Raw genomic sequence first — 18,210 nt, 5'->3', positions numbered from 1 at the left:
CTCTAGATCTACAAAGACACAATGTAGCTCCTTCTGACCTTCTCTGTACTTTTCCATCAACATCCTCAAGGCAAATAATGCATCTGTGGTACTCTTTCTAGGCATGAAACCATACTGTTGCTCGCAAATACTCACTTCTGTCCTGAGTCTAGCCTCCACTACTCTTTCCCATAACTTCATTGTGTGGCTCATCAACTTTATTCCTCTATAGTTGCCACAGCTCTGCACATCACCTTTGTTCTTAAAAATGGGCACCAGTACACTTTTCCTCCATTCCTCAGGCATCTTCTCACGCACTAGAATTCTATTGAACAAGCTGGTCAAAAACTCCACAGCCACCTCTCCTAGATGCTTCCATACCTCCACAGGAATGTCATCAGGACCAACTGCCTTTCCATTTTTCATTCTCTTTAATGCCTTTCTAACTTCCCCCTTACTAATCATTGCCACTTCCTGGTCCACCACAATTGCCTCTTCTACTCTCCCTTCTCTATCATTTTCCTCATTCATCAACTCCTCGAAGTATTCTTTCCATCTACCTAGCACACTGCTGGCACCAGTCAACATATTTCCATCTCTATCCTTAATCACCCTAACCTGCTGCATATCCTTCCCATCTCTATCCCTCTGTCTGGCCAGCCTGTATAGATCCTTTTCTCCTTCTTTAGTGTCCAACCTGCCATACATGTCATCATATGCCTCTTGTTTTGCCTTTGCCACCTCTACCTTTGCCCTGTGTCGCATCTCAATGTATTCCTTTCGCCTCTCCTCGGTCCTCTCAGTGTCCCACTTCTTCTTAGCTAACCGTTTTCCTTGTATGATTTCCTGTACTGTGAGGTTCCACCACCAAGTCTCCTTCTCTCCTTTCCTGCCAGAAGATACACCAAGTACTCTCCTGCCTGCTTCTCTGATCACCTTGGCTGCAGTGGTCCAGTCTTCTGGAAGCTCTTCCCGTCCACCGAGAGCTTGTATCACCTCTTCCCGAAAAGCTGCACAACACTCGTCCTGTCTCAGCTTCCACCACATGGTTCTCTTCTCTGCCTTTGTCTTCCTAATTTTCCTCCCCATCACCAGAGTCATCTTACACACCACCATCCTATGCTGTCTAGCCACACTCTCCCCTACCACTACCTTACAGTTGGTAACCTCCTTCAGATTACATCGTCTGCACAAGATGTAATCCACCTGTGTGCTTCTACCTCCGCTCTTGTAGGTCACCCTATGTTCATGCCTCTTCTGGAAAAAAGTATTCACTACAGCCATTTGCATCCTTGTTGCAAAGTCTACCACCATCTGTCCCTCCAAGTTCCTTTCCTGGATACCATACTTACCCATCACTTCTTCATCACCCTTATTACCTTCACCAACATGTCCATTACAATCTGCACCAATTACGACTCTCTCTCTGTCTGGGATGCTCAGAACTACATCATCTAGCTCCTTCCAGAATTTCTCTTTCACCTCTAGGTCACATCCTACCTGTGGGGCATAGCCACTAATCACATTACACATAACACCCTCAATTTCAAATTTCAGCCTCATCACTCGATCTGATACTCTTTTCACCTCCAAGACATTCTTAGCCAACTCTTCTTTTAAAATAACCCCGACTCCATTTCTCTTCCCATCTACACCATGGTAAAATAATTTAAACCCTCCCCCTAAACTTCTAGCCTTACTGCCTTTCCACCTGGTCTCCTGGACACACAATATATCAACCTTTCTCCTAATCATCATGTCAACCAACTCCCGAGATTTTCCTGTCATAGTCCCAACATTCAAAGTCCCCACATTCAGTTCTAGGCTCTGTGTTTTCCTCTTCTCTTTCTGCCGAAGAACCCGCTTTCCACCTCTTCTTCTTCTTTGACTTCGACTTCGACCCACAGTAGCTGAATTTCCAACAGCGCCCTGCAGGTTGACGGCGCCGGTGGCGGACGTTGTTAACCCGGGCCACGACCGATGAACGCTCATATTTGTTTGGCAAGGTTTTAAGCCGGATGCCCTTCCTGACGCAACCCTCTGCATTTATCCGGGCTTGGGACCGGCCTACAGTTTGCACTGACTTGTGCCCCCCATAGGGCTGCATTCAGTGACTTCTTAGTAAATTGTTTTATTTTTTATTTCTATATTAAATTAGGCTATGCAGTGAATTTGGTCTCCACTTCTGCCACTGATGTCACACCAAGACATGGGGGTGTGTCATTTTTGGTGATGAAAAGAAGGGTGTTCAAAATGCAATTAGCAATTAGTTATTTACCAATTGCTCCAAAATGGATTGATATTATTGGAAAAGACTGCCATTTTCATTTCTTTGAGCAAAAAAAAAAAAAAAAAAAAAAAAAACATAAAATCATCTTGTTAGTGAAATATGGACCATTAAGACCCCATACCGCTGATAAAAAAAAAAAGGTCACCAGTTTTGTTCAATAAAACCTCAACAAAAGGTACCATTTTAAAAATTGGATTCAATTCAGACAGATGAAGAACCATCTTCAAATCAAATATTCCACTCCACAAGATTGAAAAATGAAGTGCATTAGTGTATAACACTGAGGTGAGATGATTTTGATGAGAATGTCAACACATAAGTCATGGCCCTTGAGGTCCCGTGTGGTTGTACAGGTGTTGGAAAACCAGCAAAGCCCAAATAAATAGAATTCCAATCAACCCAATAACCTTATGTATAGAATGAATTGACATCGCTGTAACTATAGTTTGTTTTAATAGTTTTGTAAACAGACAATGCGTCTTCATTTAATTGTCACAAAACAACTCAACAACAACAAAACAATAAACAAAAAAAAATATCACATAGTTTTTATTTTATTATTTTTTTATTAAATATTATAACTTTAGAGCCAATGAGACACGCGACCCACATTTCCTCTTCAAGTTGGGCCAGGCTGAGCCCCCTGATCAGCACATTTAAGATATAATGTACTCAATATTTGAATACAATTTTTTGCTTCATTATTGTGGGAGAATGTTAGATATTATGATTATTTTGCTTAAGCAGACAATCCTCCATAAAAACTGCAGGATAGGCAGGAGCTGTAACTTTCTTCTCATCTAATCAGCTTTCTTTATTCTTGTAATAGACCAAACACAGTTATTTTCAAGCTTTCACGATTGTATTTTTAGGACAGAATTAATGTGTCCTCATCATTGAATGTGATGCAAGCGCAAGTCTGAATTTTTTTCATGTCTTTTCAGCAAGTTCCAAGTGCATGTTCAAGACTGTGTCCAAATATCGAATTAGCTGACCTATTTCATGCACAAATGAGCAACAACGATTGTTTTCAGAAGCCTGTTGTTAGCCAACCATGATTTAATCAAGATGGATCATTATGACTAATGGTGCTCCACTTCAGTTTTCCAATTTTCAAATTGGAAGCTGAAGATGCATCATGCATAACAGTAGGTGTCCCGCGGAGCTCAGACGGCTGTCGGAATTTCATCTGTTTAAGAAAGTTTTTCGCTTCGAAAAGAGCTGCAGATGACAGTTACAGGGAACACAATTTCCTCAACATTGCATCTCCTGGTTAGAGGGCAAACACAATTAATTTTGGGATGCTGGTTGACCTGTATTTTTGAAATTGGCTGGTTACCAGTCCAGGATGTACTCCGCATTTCGCTCGTCAGCTCGGAGAGGCTCCTGCTCAACCACGACCCTAATCAGGATAAGCTCTATAAAAAAATTGATTAATGGATGGATGGATGGATGGACGGACAGACGGACGGACGGATGACACTATGTTTTTCATAAGAACTGTCTCCTTAACATTTGATCCCCCGTTCAGTTCGTCCTCACAGTAAAAATTTCAAGCGTACCAAAATGCATCACAACAAACCACATGACCATTGCTCTACTTACTTATTGGTTTACAGGAATGTAACAGAAAGAAGGATTGCTGTGAGGACTTTGAAGGTTTTCTGTGAGTGATAAGTGTTTGTTGATAACTACTAATTGCAAGGCTATAACAGACGGATAACACATATCAATAAAAAAAATATTCACAGTAGTGTAGCGTATATTTGTTGAACAAAAATTAATTAATTTAGGAGAAAATAATAAACTGGAAGCGACGCCTGCGTTACTTCTGGTTTAGCATAATTTTAAATTACAGCGTTATAAATCAAGCTATTTTATCTAGAAAGGGGCAGAACATCACTTTTTAGATGTATAAAACTTCAGGACAAAGTGACGACAAACCTTTTATCCTCAGTCTCGTAATTTGAAGGTTGCTACATGAATTAGATAAGAGTTCTAGACGACCAGAGGTTTTTTTTCTCGAACCCAAACACACACAACAATGCAGGTAGTGAATTTTATGGAAAATGTAAGGATCTAACATGGGGAATCTACAGGGAAGCAATACAGAAAATAAAACAAAACCAACGAAGGACAGACGAACAATGGCAAAGGAAACTGACTTATGATGTGAAGTTGGGATGAGCGTGTAGTGACAATGCATATAGCTGGGCATTCCTGTTCTCATTAATTTGAACACAAATATGCACTAATCTGTACTTTTAGTAGACCCCAATGTTGGACTTACATGTCTTGAACACGATTGAGGCAGGCAGGTCGAGCTTCCGGGTGTTCGGCCGGCTTGGTCCGCACGGGGAACAGGTAGATTTGGCAGAAAGGAGGAAGAAAAAGAAAAGGAGCACAAAAAGTTCCCAGGCAGGACCGCCGGAGCCCAGGTGTCTCTGCTCGTAAGACGTTTGGAGCGGTCTTTTTGTGGCCGAAGTGATAAAACGAGGGGGTGGCTTACCTCCCCCCTTCCTTTCCCACCACCTTCGGGACCAAAAGGGAAGCTGGAGTGCCTCTGGATGTTACTTTTCCATTTTCGGATTATTTTGTGGTTTAGACCCAGTGGAATAAAATATTAATTATTGGATTTAAGATAACGAGACCAATTTCCCGCTTTGCATTGTCCCACTGTAATATTTGCAATGTGGTATTTGTGTTGTGGGGTGAAACATTTCATCCGGTTCAGTTGACAACAGATTTGACATCAGACATTCAAGTGTGCAGAAATACAGTCACTAGTGGCGTTCATGTAAAAAAAATTTAATTTAAAAAAAATATTAGATCCCATTTAAATCCAGTGAAGACTGTGATCAGTTAATCCAGGTTGCAGTGGATTTCCGCCGCTCATGGGTCTCGCTAGTACCCCGTCCATTGTCCCAGCCCGGCTGGGCAGGTGTCGTGGCACACAGCAGGAAGGAAATGTCTTTGTTGGTGAGGTTCTCCAGACTGGCTGGTGGTGAAGTTAATTAATTTTTCATTCTGGTGCAAGACCAGAGGTCTGCTCCAGCTTTGATGCGGCTTGTGCTGGTAATTCACTTAGCGTCGGCGTTCGAAACCAGGTTTCTGTGTCTCACTTTGATGCTCCTGGCTTGTAATTCGTAAACTGAAAAACGTCTGTGTGCGAAGTTGAATCTCGCAACTCCGTGGTCATCTACCTCGGCGGTAGCCCGAGACTGGGGTGCAGGGTGTCATCTTTTAATGGCGTGTCTGTTACAGTAGTGTAAACATTTTAATCACTGTAAAAAGTAGAAAACATCAAAACAAAAGACTTCCTAATAACAAGTGACAACGTGTACAGCAGCAGATCCGCTAGCCAGTCAACAGTTAGCTAGCGCTAGTAGTTCACTTTAGCAGGGTTTGAGGAATTTTAGGTCAAAGGTTTGAACTCACAAAATTTTGTGCGACTGAGGGGTATATTTTTCCTGGAAATTTATAAATTGTACTTTAACCTGGTGGCGGCACGGTGGCCGACTGGTTAGGGCGTCAGCCTCACAGTTCTGAGGTGCGGGGTTCAATCCCGGTCCCCGCCTGTGTGGAGTTTGCATGTTCTCCCCGTGCCTGCGTGGGTTTTCTCCGGGCACTCCGGTTTCCTCCCACATCCCAAAAACATGGATTAATTGGAGACTCTAAATTGCCCGTAGGTGTGAATGTGAGTGCGGATGGTTGTTTGTTTGTATGTGCCCTGCGATTGGCTGGCAACCAGTTCAGGGTGTACCCCGCCTCTTGCCCGATGACAGCTGGGATAGGCTCCAGCACGCCCGTGACCCTAGTGAGGAGAAGCGGCTCAGAAAATGGATGGATGGACTTTAACCTGGTGATTTAATTGTATTCAGTCTTGTGATCGTCAGTAAAACTGCTCCGCATACTGTATAGTTTGATTCTAACACAACATCAAAGCCATTTTTCATGAGAAAACCAACATCATTAAATTAAATTAAAAGTATCATTGTGTTGTCTGGCTGGTCACTTGAATCTTTGCACAAAAGCAAAGGGCTGAATATGTACAAAATGAGTTGTTGTTCAAAAAGTCTCAGGAACACAATGTGGGTTGGTATTGAGGCATCTGTCCACATTCATGACAGTGAATTTGAAGGTAAATGTTGGTGTGTGTTTATGTATGGTAGTGTATGTGACTGTGTGTCAGTTTGGATTTGGAGTGCATGTAAAGGGGGGTTCAGTATCTATATTCTGCTGGCCCAGAAATGCAGCAAATAATGAGGCAGGAGCACGGCTGGTGGTAAGAGCAACCTCAGGTGAATGGCAAATCCCAGTTCTTTTAAATTTGATGTTTTTATACATTTTATGTATTTTCTAATTTTCCCAAGAAGAACAAATTGTATTCCTCCCTTACCCATTCAAAGACTTTGCTGCTGCATTTAAATGATTTTCTGACAGGGAAAATAAGAAAAAAAGATCTTCTGTCTGACACATGCATTGTTTTCACCCTGCCCAGATTTTACAAGACCCATTTCAAGGATGACAGTAGTTTCACACCTTCCCCTCCTGGGATCAGCCTTTTAAATATACACCATCAATTTGACTGAGACTTAAAACTCCACATTTGTCTTTTTAAAAACAATTGTTTTCTTTCTCCATTTTAGAAACTACATATGAGTGCCATGTCAGTTTAAAGTTGTCCGTTTTTTGTCCCCAAAAAATTGTTAATAAAATACAGAAATTAAATTGTTCAACTTCCACGTTGAAACATCAATATACAGTAAAGCCTTAATCACAGGGTTTACAGTCTAGAAAATCCCAGCAGTAAATTAAATTTGTAAAGTACCAATTATTTATTATACGACAATATATACACCTAGGACTTGTTTGCCATGGGTGACCTTCCCCGGGGTGTGAAGCCCCAGACAACTTAGCTCTATGGATCATGGGACACACAAACCCCTCCCCCGTGGTGAGGTGACGGCTCAAGGAGGGGAGAACGAAAACATTGATAATGAAAATAATAGTTTCTGTGAAAACGGTCAACCTTCCATTTGTTTGAAACTTCAAAATAATTATCCCCATTGGAAATAAAGGAACTTAGCAATAATAAATTTCAGTGCCATCATCAAACTTTTATTTTAAAAGGTAAGTACCATTATATAATTCTGATAACTTTAAAATAAGCTAACTACTGTACTGTCCTGTGCTCTCGAGGCGGCTTAGACTGCTGTTGGTAATTTCATCGACCAGCGCAGCCCAGCGGATCTCAGGGTGGGCAGGCTGCACCACTGTGGGAGTGTTTACAGCCGACTTAATTCACCGCCAATCAAAGCAGCTCCTCTCATTCTCTAAATGTGGCACAACTGACAGTCTGGACTGAGACATCGCTGCATGTGTGGAAGAGGACGATGCATAATCACAGCAATCTGTGCGTGAGTGGAGCATTGTCACTGCTCTTGGCCGGTGTAGCATCAGACAATGTGTGCTGATATACAGAATGAGCTGGTGATAACCACTGGTGACTTAAATATGTCCGGGGTGCTCAGTATCTGTCTTCTTGTGCCCCGACCATTTTCACGAAAATCGCGTTAGACCAGTGGTCTAGCCTTTGCCGGCAGTTGGACGTGGTCAGATTAGGTGTAAATTTAGATTGACTTTCTGCCACCAAATTGTCACTTCGCCAGGCGGATGTCAAAGGACATGCTCTGTGTGTGCCAAAACGCCCAGCTTGGCGCAGACTGGTCTGCCAAATTGGCAAACACGCAGCGAGCCTTGCGTTTGCAAAAAAATCAGGATCTGCCATCATTTGTGACCTGGCGGCACGTGAACGACTGGTTAGTACATCTGCCTCATAGTAGCCTTTAATCACTGTAAAAAGTAGAAACAAAACAAAAGACTTCCTAATAACAAGTGATAACGTGTACAGCACCAGATCCACTAGCCAGTCAACATTTAGCTAGCACTAGCAGTTCACTTTAGCACTTTAGCATGATGGCGGCACAGTGTATGACTGGTTAGCACGTCTGCCTCACAGTGCTGAGGAATCCGGCCTCACCTGTGTGGAGTTTGCATGTTCTCCCCGTGCCTTTGTGGATTTTCTCCCGGTACTCCGGTTTCCTCCCACATCCCAAAAACATGCATGGCAGGTTAATTGAAGACTCTAAATTGCCCGTAGGTGTGAATGGTTGTTTGTTTATATGTGCCCTGCGATTGGCTCGCGACCAGTTCAGGGTGTACCCCGCCTCTCGCCCAGAGTTAGCTGGGATAGCTCCAGCACGCCCACGACCCTAGTGAGGATAAGGGGTGTGGAAAATGAATGAATGAATGAATGTACTATGATGTGTTTTACAAATGTTAGTCACATCTTTCCATCTAATTTATCCATCCGTCCATTTTCTATACCACTAGACCACCACACTGGAGGCTATGTCAGCTTACTTTGGGTGAGAAGCGCGGTACACTCCGGATTGGTGGCCTGCTAATTGCAGTAGTAAAATAATATTGTAGTTTTTAAAGACTGCAATTAATTTTATTTTGCTTTTTTTAGTTGCTTTTTCAGTGCCAGTATATGTTTTAGTGTTAATACATCCTCTCCAATGTCAACATATGTTTTCAATGTCAAAATATAATGGCAGCTTTCTTGTTCTGTACATGTCCAGCCGAGGTGGGTCGCAGCAAAAACCTCGTCAACTTACCGCAAGGTGTTTTCTCAAGGTAGAAGTGGGTTGAAATATCCACGTTTGGGAAGTGATTAAACTATGCTGCATGTTCAAGCTGTTGTTTTTTTCTTGTCTGTAATGTAAACACGAGGTGCGCGCGGCTGTCACGACTCACTTTGATTGGCCCGCGAAGCCCAAGAGAAGACTTTGTGTGCGGACATGTGACTTCCTTGTGTCGTTTGATGGGTGAACTTGAGTCAAACACCACTGTGATAATCACGGTGGATTGGAGCAATGGCGGCCGATGCGGAAGTCGAAAACAAAAGTCTAAAAATTGATTGCGCACGCAATTATTATATATAATATAAGGTATAAGGTACTTTTACTGTCAATTCTACAATACGTGTAGCACATACAGAGGATTGAAATTATGGTACTCAAGGGCCCATGGTGCTACAAAAAATATATTTTTAAAAAGTATAAATAATAAACTTCATTATATAGAAGCTAAATAAAACTATGGTATATACAGTATAAAAATATAAATGAAATGTGCAAATATCAAAGATTAGGAGACATGTGAAACATAGTCAAAGTCCGAATCCCAAAGCACATAAAGACATTTATAAATTAGAAGGCAGTGTAGGGAGGTGTGCGCATGTGTGTGCATGCGCATGTACGTAGGGGTTCAGAGTTCAGGTGGGAAGGGGACAAGAGAGGTAGAGGGGGTTGAGCGGGCAGAGAGTTCAGCTTCATGACAGCCTGATGAATAAAACTGTCTTTAAGTCAGCTGGTCCTGGCCCGTTGACTCTGCAGTCTCCTCCCTGATGGCAGCAGACTGAAGAGGCTGTGAGATGGATGGGTAACATCCCCCGGTATACGGATGACTTTGCGAGTGAGGCGGGTGCTGTAAATGTCCTGCAGGGAGGGAAGAGAAGTTTCAATGATCTTCTCAGCTGCCCTCACTATGCGATAGAGAGTCTTGCGGCAGGATGCGATGCAGGCTCCGTACACCACAGTGATGCAGCTGGTATGGATGCTCTCTATGGTCCCTCTGTAGAACGAGCACATGATGAGGGTTGGGGGTCTGGCTCTTCTCAGCTTGCGCAGGAAGTAGAGACGCTGGTGAGCTTTCTTGGCCAGTGATGAGATGTTGCTGGTTCAGGAGAGGTCCTCAGTGACGTGCACACCCAGGAACTTGGTGCTGCGCATCCTCTCCACCGGAGCACCGTTGATGTTCAGGGGAGCATGCTGGGAGTGCATTCTTCTGATTTCCACAACAATCTCCTTGGTTTTCTCCACGTTCAGGGAGAGATTGTTGTCCATGCACCACCCGGCTAGGCGGCTCACCTCTTTCCTGTAGTCCTTCTCGACCCCGTTGCTGATGAGACCCACCACAGTTATGCCGTCTGCAAACTTGATGAAGAGGTTTCAGCTGTGTATCAGTGTGCAGTCATAGGTGAGCAGGGTGAAGAGGAGGGGGCTCAACACGCATCCTTGAGGAGCCCCCGTGTTCAGGGTGATGATGCTGGATGTGTTGCTACCGATCCGTACTGCCTGCGATCTCCCTGTCAGAAAGTCCAGCTGTCATGAACGGAACAGAGGATAGGACCCAAAAATGCACGACTCCAAAACAAATTGACAGTTTCCAAAAAGAGAGGTTTAATAGACGGGCATAGGTCGGTACACAGGCAGGCAATCCAAGAGAGGCAACAGTATCCAAAAACATGAGGCAAAGAGACAAGGTCGATAATCGGAACAGGGTCAAGTCTTACTGTGAATCTATGACGTGGAAACAAGGAATGCTGGAACGCGACGACAAGGTACAACAAACTGGCAACGAGAGGAAATGAGACACGAGGTTATATACAAGGGGTAATTAGGGTGAACGAGGCACAGGTGATGAAGATGCTCACAGGAGCAGGTGTGTGTGAAACAGGGGGGGAAGACAAAACCCGGAACACACACACATATGACAGTACCCCCCCCCCCCTTAACGGCTGGCCCCAGACGGCCCTGGGGCCCCTGGATGCGCAACGTGGAAGTCCCGAATGAGCGAATCATCCACGATAAACGCAGATGGTACCCAGGAACGCTCCTCAGGCCCATAGCCCTCCCAGTCCACCAGATATTGAAACCCCCTGCCCCTCCGACGAGATGACAACAGCCGCTTCACAGAGAAGACAGGGCCCCCATCCACAAACCGGGGGGGAGGAGGGGGCCTGGAAGGCGGGACCAGAGGGGACTCCCGGGCTGGCTTGAGTAGGCTGACGTGAAAAGTAGGGTGGACCCGCATAGACCTTGGGAGCCTCAGCTTCACGGTGACAGGGTTGATTATTTTTGTGATGGGGAAGGGCCCAACGAACCTGGGAGCGAGCTTCTTGGACTCCACCCGGAGTGGAATATGTTTGGTCGAAAGCCAAACTCGCTGACCCACTTTGTAGTTTGGGGCCGGTGTCCTCCGACGGTCAGCAGCGGCTTTGTAGGACCGTCCCTGGCGCAGCAGCATCTGGCGGGCTCGCTCCCAGGTCCTCCTGCAGCGTCTCACCAAGGTTAATGCCGCTGGAACTGTGGATTCTGGGGCTATGGCAGGAAACAGAGATGGTTGGTAACCATGCACAACGTGAAAAGGCGATAGACCAGTGGATGCAGAGGGGAGGGAATTGTGGGAGAATTCGACCCAAACCAGTTTCTGAGACCAGGATCGCGGCTCCTGTGAAGCGAGACATCGGAGCCCCGTCTCCAGGTCCTGGTTCAGCCTCTCGGTTTGGCCGTTGGTTTCAGGATGAAACCCGGATGACAGACTGACGGTAGCACCTATGAGTTTACAAAACTCCTTCCAAAATTGCGAAATGAATTGGGGACCCCTATCAGACACCACATTCTTGGGGAAACCATGGAACTTAAAAACCTGACTAATCATTAGCTCGGCAGTGTCTTTAGCTGAGGGGAGTTTTGGAAGTGCAATGAAGTGCGCCATCTTAGAGAACCTGTCAACAACTGTAAGAATGGTGGTATTGCCTTTAGAGGCCGGTAATCCTGTAACAAAGTCTACGGAAATGTCTGACCAAGGACGTTGTGGTATTGGCAGGGGTCGCAACTCCCCAGAAGGACGTTGATGAGAGGCCTTGTTAGCAGCACATACCTGGCAAGCATTGACGTAATCGCTAACATCCCTCCTAACATTAGGCCACCAAAAGCGCTGTTCGACCACCGATAGCGTATGGCAATGCCTGGGTGACATACCGTTCGGTTCGTGTGAGCCCAGTGGATGACTTTTCCCCTTAAGGTCGGAACCACATAAAGCCTGTTCTCGGGGCAATCTTCAGGGCTAGGAGTGTCTTTCAGAGCCCCTTCAACCGCAGTCTCAATGTCCCAAACAAAAGCGGAAATGAAGCATGACTTAGGCAAAATAGTCTTAGGGTCGGACAAAGAACTCTCCTCGGAGAAAATGCGTGACAAAGCATCTGGCTTACCATTTTTAGAACCCGGTCGGTATGATAACGTAAAATTAAATCTAGAGAAGAAAAGAGCCCATCTAGCCTGCCTCGCATTTAATCTTTTGGCAGTTTTAATATATTCAAGGTTCTTGTGATCTGTCCATACTAAAAACGGAGTATGTGCCCCCTCTAGCCAGTGCCTCCACTCCATCAAAGCCACCTTGACTGCCAACAGTTCACGGTCGCCAATGTCATAATTTTTTTCAGCTGGGGTCAATTTTTTGGAGAGAAACGCACAAGGATGTAACTTCTCATCCTTGAGAGACTTCTGGGAGAGCACTGCTCCTATTCCGGCATCAGACGCATCGACTTCTACCACAAACTGCTGTTTGAGATCTGGCAAAGTAAGGATGGGAGCGGAGGTAAAGCTCGACTTAAGTTTTTGAAAAGCTGCATGACAAAGCGGGTTCCATACAAAAGGTTTGTGTGGCGAGGTAAGATCATGCAAAGGAGAGGCTATAGAACTGAAATTCCTGATGAATTTCCTGTAGAAGTTTGCGAACCCTAAGAACCTTTGTACATCTTTGCGTGACGTGGGAGTAGGCCAATTAATAACGGCATTGACTTTGCAAGGGTCCATCTTGACTTCACCTTGAGCCAGGACGAAACCCAGAAAAGAAACGGACGCCTGGTGGAACTCACATTTCTCAGCCTTGACATAGAGTTGATTCTGCAGTAACTGCTGCAAAACAGAGCGGACATGAATAATGTGAGTCTCCTCATCCGGGGAGAATATCAGAATATCATCTAAATAAACAAAAACATAAACATTCAACATGTCGTGCAGGACATCGTTGACAAGGTTCTGGAAAACAGCTGGAGCATTAGTAAGCCCAAAAGGCATTACCAAATATTCATAATGTCCCGTTGGTGTGTTGAATGCTGTTTTCCATTCATCCCCCTCCCTTATCCTGACTAGATGATATGCATTTCTTAAGTCCAGTTTTGTGAAAATCTTGGCTCCCTCCAGGAACTCAAAGGCGGTGGAGATGAGAGAAAGAGGGTACCTGTTTTTTACCGTGATCTCATTGAGACCCCGGTAATCGATACAGGGTCGCAGGGTCTTGTCTTTCTTGTCCACGAAGAAAAATCCTGCTCCCGCAGGGGATGAAGATGGGCGAATGATCCCGGCTGCCAGTGATTCTTCTACGTATTCCTTCATGGCCTTGTGTTCCGGCCCTGAAAGAGAGAACAACCTCCCTCGTGGGGGTGTGGTTCCAGGCAGCAAGTCAATAGCACAGTCATAAGGTCTGTGGGGTGGAAGGGATTTGGCCTTGGACTTGGAAAAAACATCTTTAATATCCTGATAACAGGTGGGCACTTGAGATAAATCAGGATCCGCAGATGGGGTCTGTGGAGTGTCCTTAGAAACATGACCCTGAACATCACGTGGCGGCTTGAAACAGTTCCGGGCGCAATTGCTGCCCCATGACATAACCTGCCCAGAGGACCAGTCAATGTGGGGGTTATGTAATTTCAACCATGGGTTCCCTAAGATAACGTCATGATTTATGGCGTCAAAAACATGAAAACTAATACGTTCCGAGTGAGAATCAGGGAATGTCAATGTGAGTGTTTGGGTGCGGTGAGTGATCTTGCCCATAAAACTGCCGTCTGCAGCATAGGTGTTGCGGTGGCGTTTTATTCCAAAGGTTCTAAGGTGCATACGTCTAACAAGGATGGAGTTGAGTAAGTTTGCATCAGAACCAGAGTCAATTAAAACAGGTGTATGAATTTCTTGATCAGGAGAGCATAGTGTCACTTTAGGAAGAACCCGTGTAGGGTCTTCCTTAATGAAATTCAGACTCACCTCTCCCGTGCCCTGGCTACCGGCACCGGCAACTTTGACGTGACAGTTGCTCACGGAATGACCCAACTGACCGCAGTAGAAGCACCGCCCTTCCCTCAGCCGGCGTTGACGTTCCTCAGGGGAGAGACGGAACCTGCCCAGTTGCATGGGCTCATCCGTGGTGACGCTAGCCAGTGGATTGAGACTGGCAGCAGGGAATCTGCCTTGGTTTGGCTTGTCACCGAGGCTCGTCCTCCAAGTGCGCGGTGATGCATCCCTCCGCCGATCTCCATCCAGCTCGCGATCCAAAAGCCTTCTGTCGATCTTGAGGGCGAGAGCGATGAGAGTGTCCAAGTCGGTTGGCAGGTCTAGCGGGACTAAATGATCCTTGACGGCGGGGGATAGTCCTTGAAAAAAGGCATCGAGTAGCGCCCGATTATTCCAATGAGTCTCAGCTGCTAGAATGCGAAACTCAATCGCGTAATCTGACACCCTGCGCTTGCCTTGTTGTAAGGTGACAAGGGAGCGAGCTGCCTCACGATCAGGAGTGGAAAATTGAAAAATTTGCTCCATAGTCTTGACGAAAAAAGCCCATGAATGACACGCGGCGGAATTGCGGCTCCATTCAGCAGTAGCCCACGCCTCCGCACGACCAGTCAGGTGGGAAATGACGAATGCGATCTTTGCCCGCTCGGTGGGGAAGGCGGCTGCCTGCAGTTCAAAGTGGAGTTCGCACTGCGTGATGAACGGCTTAATGTTCCCAGATTCTCCAGAGAACCTCTCCGGTCGAGAGAGCTGTGGGCAGACAGCAGCGGAGGTGGCAGGTGGCTGCATGGTGACTACTTCACACGGAAATACCGTGGCAGTACTGGGTGTGGTGCCAACTGGTTCCTTCTCTTGAAAAAATTTCAAAAGAAATTCAAACTGCGAGGCCACCTGCCTCATCATATTGTCCTGATTCCTTGACAGTCCCTCTAGATGAAGGTGGAGGGCGGCAATCTGCTCATCCTGCTTCGCGAGGCGTTGACCCTGCGCTTGAAGGGCTTTGCGCACCGGGTCTGAGTCTGCTGGGTCCATGTTCTGGCCAGTTCGTTCTGTCATGAACGGAACAGAGGATAGGACCCAAAAATGCACGACGCCAAAACAAATTGACAGTTTCCAAAAAGAGAGGTTTAATAGACGGGCATAGGTCGGTACACGGGCAGGCAATCCAAGAGAGGCAACAGTATCCAAAAACATGAGGCAAAGAGACAAGGTCGATAATCGGAACAGGGTCAAGTCTTACTGTGAATCTATGACGTGGAAACAAGGAATGCTGGAACGCGACGACAAGGTACAACGAACTGGCAACGAGAGGAAATGAGACACGAGGTTATATACAAGGGGTAATTAGGGTGAACGAGGCACAGGTGATGAAGATGCTCACAGGAGCAGGTGTGTGTGAAACAGGGGGGGGAGACAAAACCCGGAACACACACACATATGACACCAGCAGCCAGTTGTACATCGAAGTGTTAAGCCCCAGCTGATCCAGTTTGTGAATCAGTTGTTGGGGGATGATGGTATTGAATGCTGAGCTGAAGTCTATGAACAGCATTCTGACATATGAGTCATTAGAGTCCATGTGTGTGAGAGCAGATTGGAGGACGGTGGAGATGGCATCATCGGTTGACTGGTTGGACCGACATGCAAACTGGAAGGGGTCCAAGGAGGCAGGGAGGGAGGACTTGATGTGGTGCATGACTAGCTGCTCGACTCACTCATCAGGATGGGAGTGATCGCTACCGGACGGTAGTCATTGAAGCAGGAGGGAGACAACTTCTTCGGGACCGGGATGATGCTGGTGGCTTTGAAGCACCTAGAGACAACAGCCTGACTCAAGGAGGTATTGAAGATGTCCGTGAAGACATCTGTGAGTTCAGCTGCAAAGTCCCTCAGAACACATCCAGGTATGTTATCTGGGCCTGGGGCTTTTACGTGCATTGATCCTGCCAAGGGAGCTTCTCACACTGTCCGGGTCAGTGACTCCACCAGGGGGTGGAGTCTTGTGTGCTTGGGTGCTATTGTGTGCCTCAAAGCGAGCAAAGAAGTTGTTTAGCTCATTCAGCAGGGAGGTGGATCTGTCACAGGTTTGTGGTGAGGGTTTGTAGTTCGTAATGGTCTAAATACCTCGCCACAGACTACTGGTGTGACTGCTGTTACTGAACCGGTCAATGATCCTCCTGGAGTACTCCCTCTTGGCCTGGTGGCAGCCTGTTTGAACATGGTCCAGTCTGTGGTGAAAAACAGTCTTGAAGTGCCTCTTGGGACCCTTCTGGTTACAGTCGTACCTGTTTCCTAACTGGTTGGGTGACTTTAACCAGTGGTCTGTAAGCTGGCATTAACATTACAGTGAGGTGGTCTGAGGCACTCAGGTGGGGGAGGGGAAGGGCCTTGTATGCTCCTCTCAGTGTGGTAAAAACATTGTCCAGAGCTTTATTTAGTTCTGCCTATGTTGAGCAAAAACCTACAACTGTATCTGCGCCTTGGTACATTGTAGACTTGATGAAGATGGGCAAGAACCCTCTGACATACTGTATAAGAAGAAAGACACGAAAACACCATTCGGTCGGGTTAGATTATTGTAATGTCGTAAAAGTACAGTTTCTTCTTAAATACTTCTTAACATTAAAACTATTCTGACAAGTACAATTTATCCAAAATGTTACTTGAGTAAATGTGACTGAGTAAATGTAACACGTTCCTACCCACCTCTGATGTCCAGCATGTTAGCAGAGTGTTGCAGTAGGACATTTAATAAGAAGTGCATCACAGAGGTGATTTGATTTGAAGTACTTTTTATACATGCAATCTTCTTGTAGAAAATACAATAAACATTGTACAATATGTCAGAGGGCTTAGGGGCTTTGACAGCAATGACTGATCTTACTTGCTGAGTGTGACAGTCCCTGTGGAGCATGATGTTAAATGTTCCTGCACTTATCTATTCCATGCTGTTCTCCCATCTGAGAGCCATTGGGGTCTCTGTGGCCCTACTGGTGTTCACTGCGTCAGCCTCTTAATCCAAACCTCACCTTCAAGTAAGTACCTCATCCCACACCCCTTACAGGAGAAAATGAGACACGAGAGTGTCTTCGAGTTAATGCATTTCCAAGGCCATCCCTGAAGAGCTGAATATCGTGTTTATGACAAAATGGCCTTTTGTCATACCTTCATGAAGATGCAGTTTCCAAGAGAGGGAAGTGTCTTGCTGGCGAAGGAGATCATGGACACCCCACAGACAAATAATACTGTCAGCCCAAATGAATGAATCATAAAATTGACTTTTTTTTTTCTTTTCTTTTTTTAAATGTAAATGTTCAGTTGGACACAATGGTTTAAGAGCATAGGACAGGTTAGTAGTATAGTGGACATAATACATAAAGATGAGTGGTTAGGTCACACACTCCATATAGGCCGTATCTACAATAATAATAGTCTGAATAACTTTGATACAAAAGTTCACATTGCAAACATTGCTATGTTTTTCTCATCAAAATGTAGTTATCCTTTAAAGGCAGAGGGAGTATTCAAAGTGGTGATCAGAAAGGCACACTGATTATGTTAAACTCCACTATGGCCATTAAAAAAAAATAAAAAATTAATGAATTGGCCTTCGTTTGCAAGAATGTGATATCACTCCATTAATTTGTATCTAAATCTGCCCTGCATTTATTTATTATTAATTTTTTTGTTTGTTTTTTGTTACCTTCTAACAACGAAGAGGTGCTACAAAAACATAAACTTTGAGCTAATAACAATTGTTTAAGAACAGAAATATTACAAATTGTCAATTTGTGTTGCTGAAGCTACGATAGTGAAAAAATAAAATAAAAATGAGAATGACTAGCAATTCAGTTTGCAGTTTAAAAAACTGTTTTTGTCATATATATATTAAAGCTGTCTGTATCCCCTGACAGTAGAATATTATAAACATTATTTTTTGAAAGATTATCCCTATCTGGC

This window comes from Phyllopteryx taeniolatus, chromosome 7 (assembly GCF_024500385.1).
Source record: "Phyllopteryx taeniolatus isolate TA_2022b chromosome 7, UOR_Ptae_1.2, whole genome shotgun sequence".
Taxonomy (NCBI): Eukaryota; Metazoa; Chordata; class Actinopteri; order Syngnathiformes; family Syngnathidae; genus Phyllopteryx; species Phyllopteryx taeniolatus.
This window is presented reverse-complemented; position numbering follows the sequence as displayed.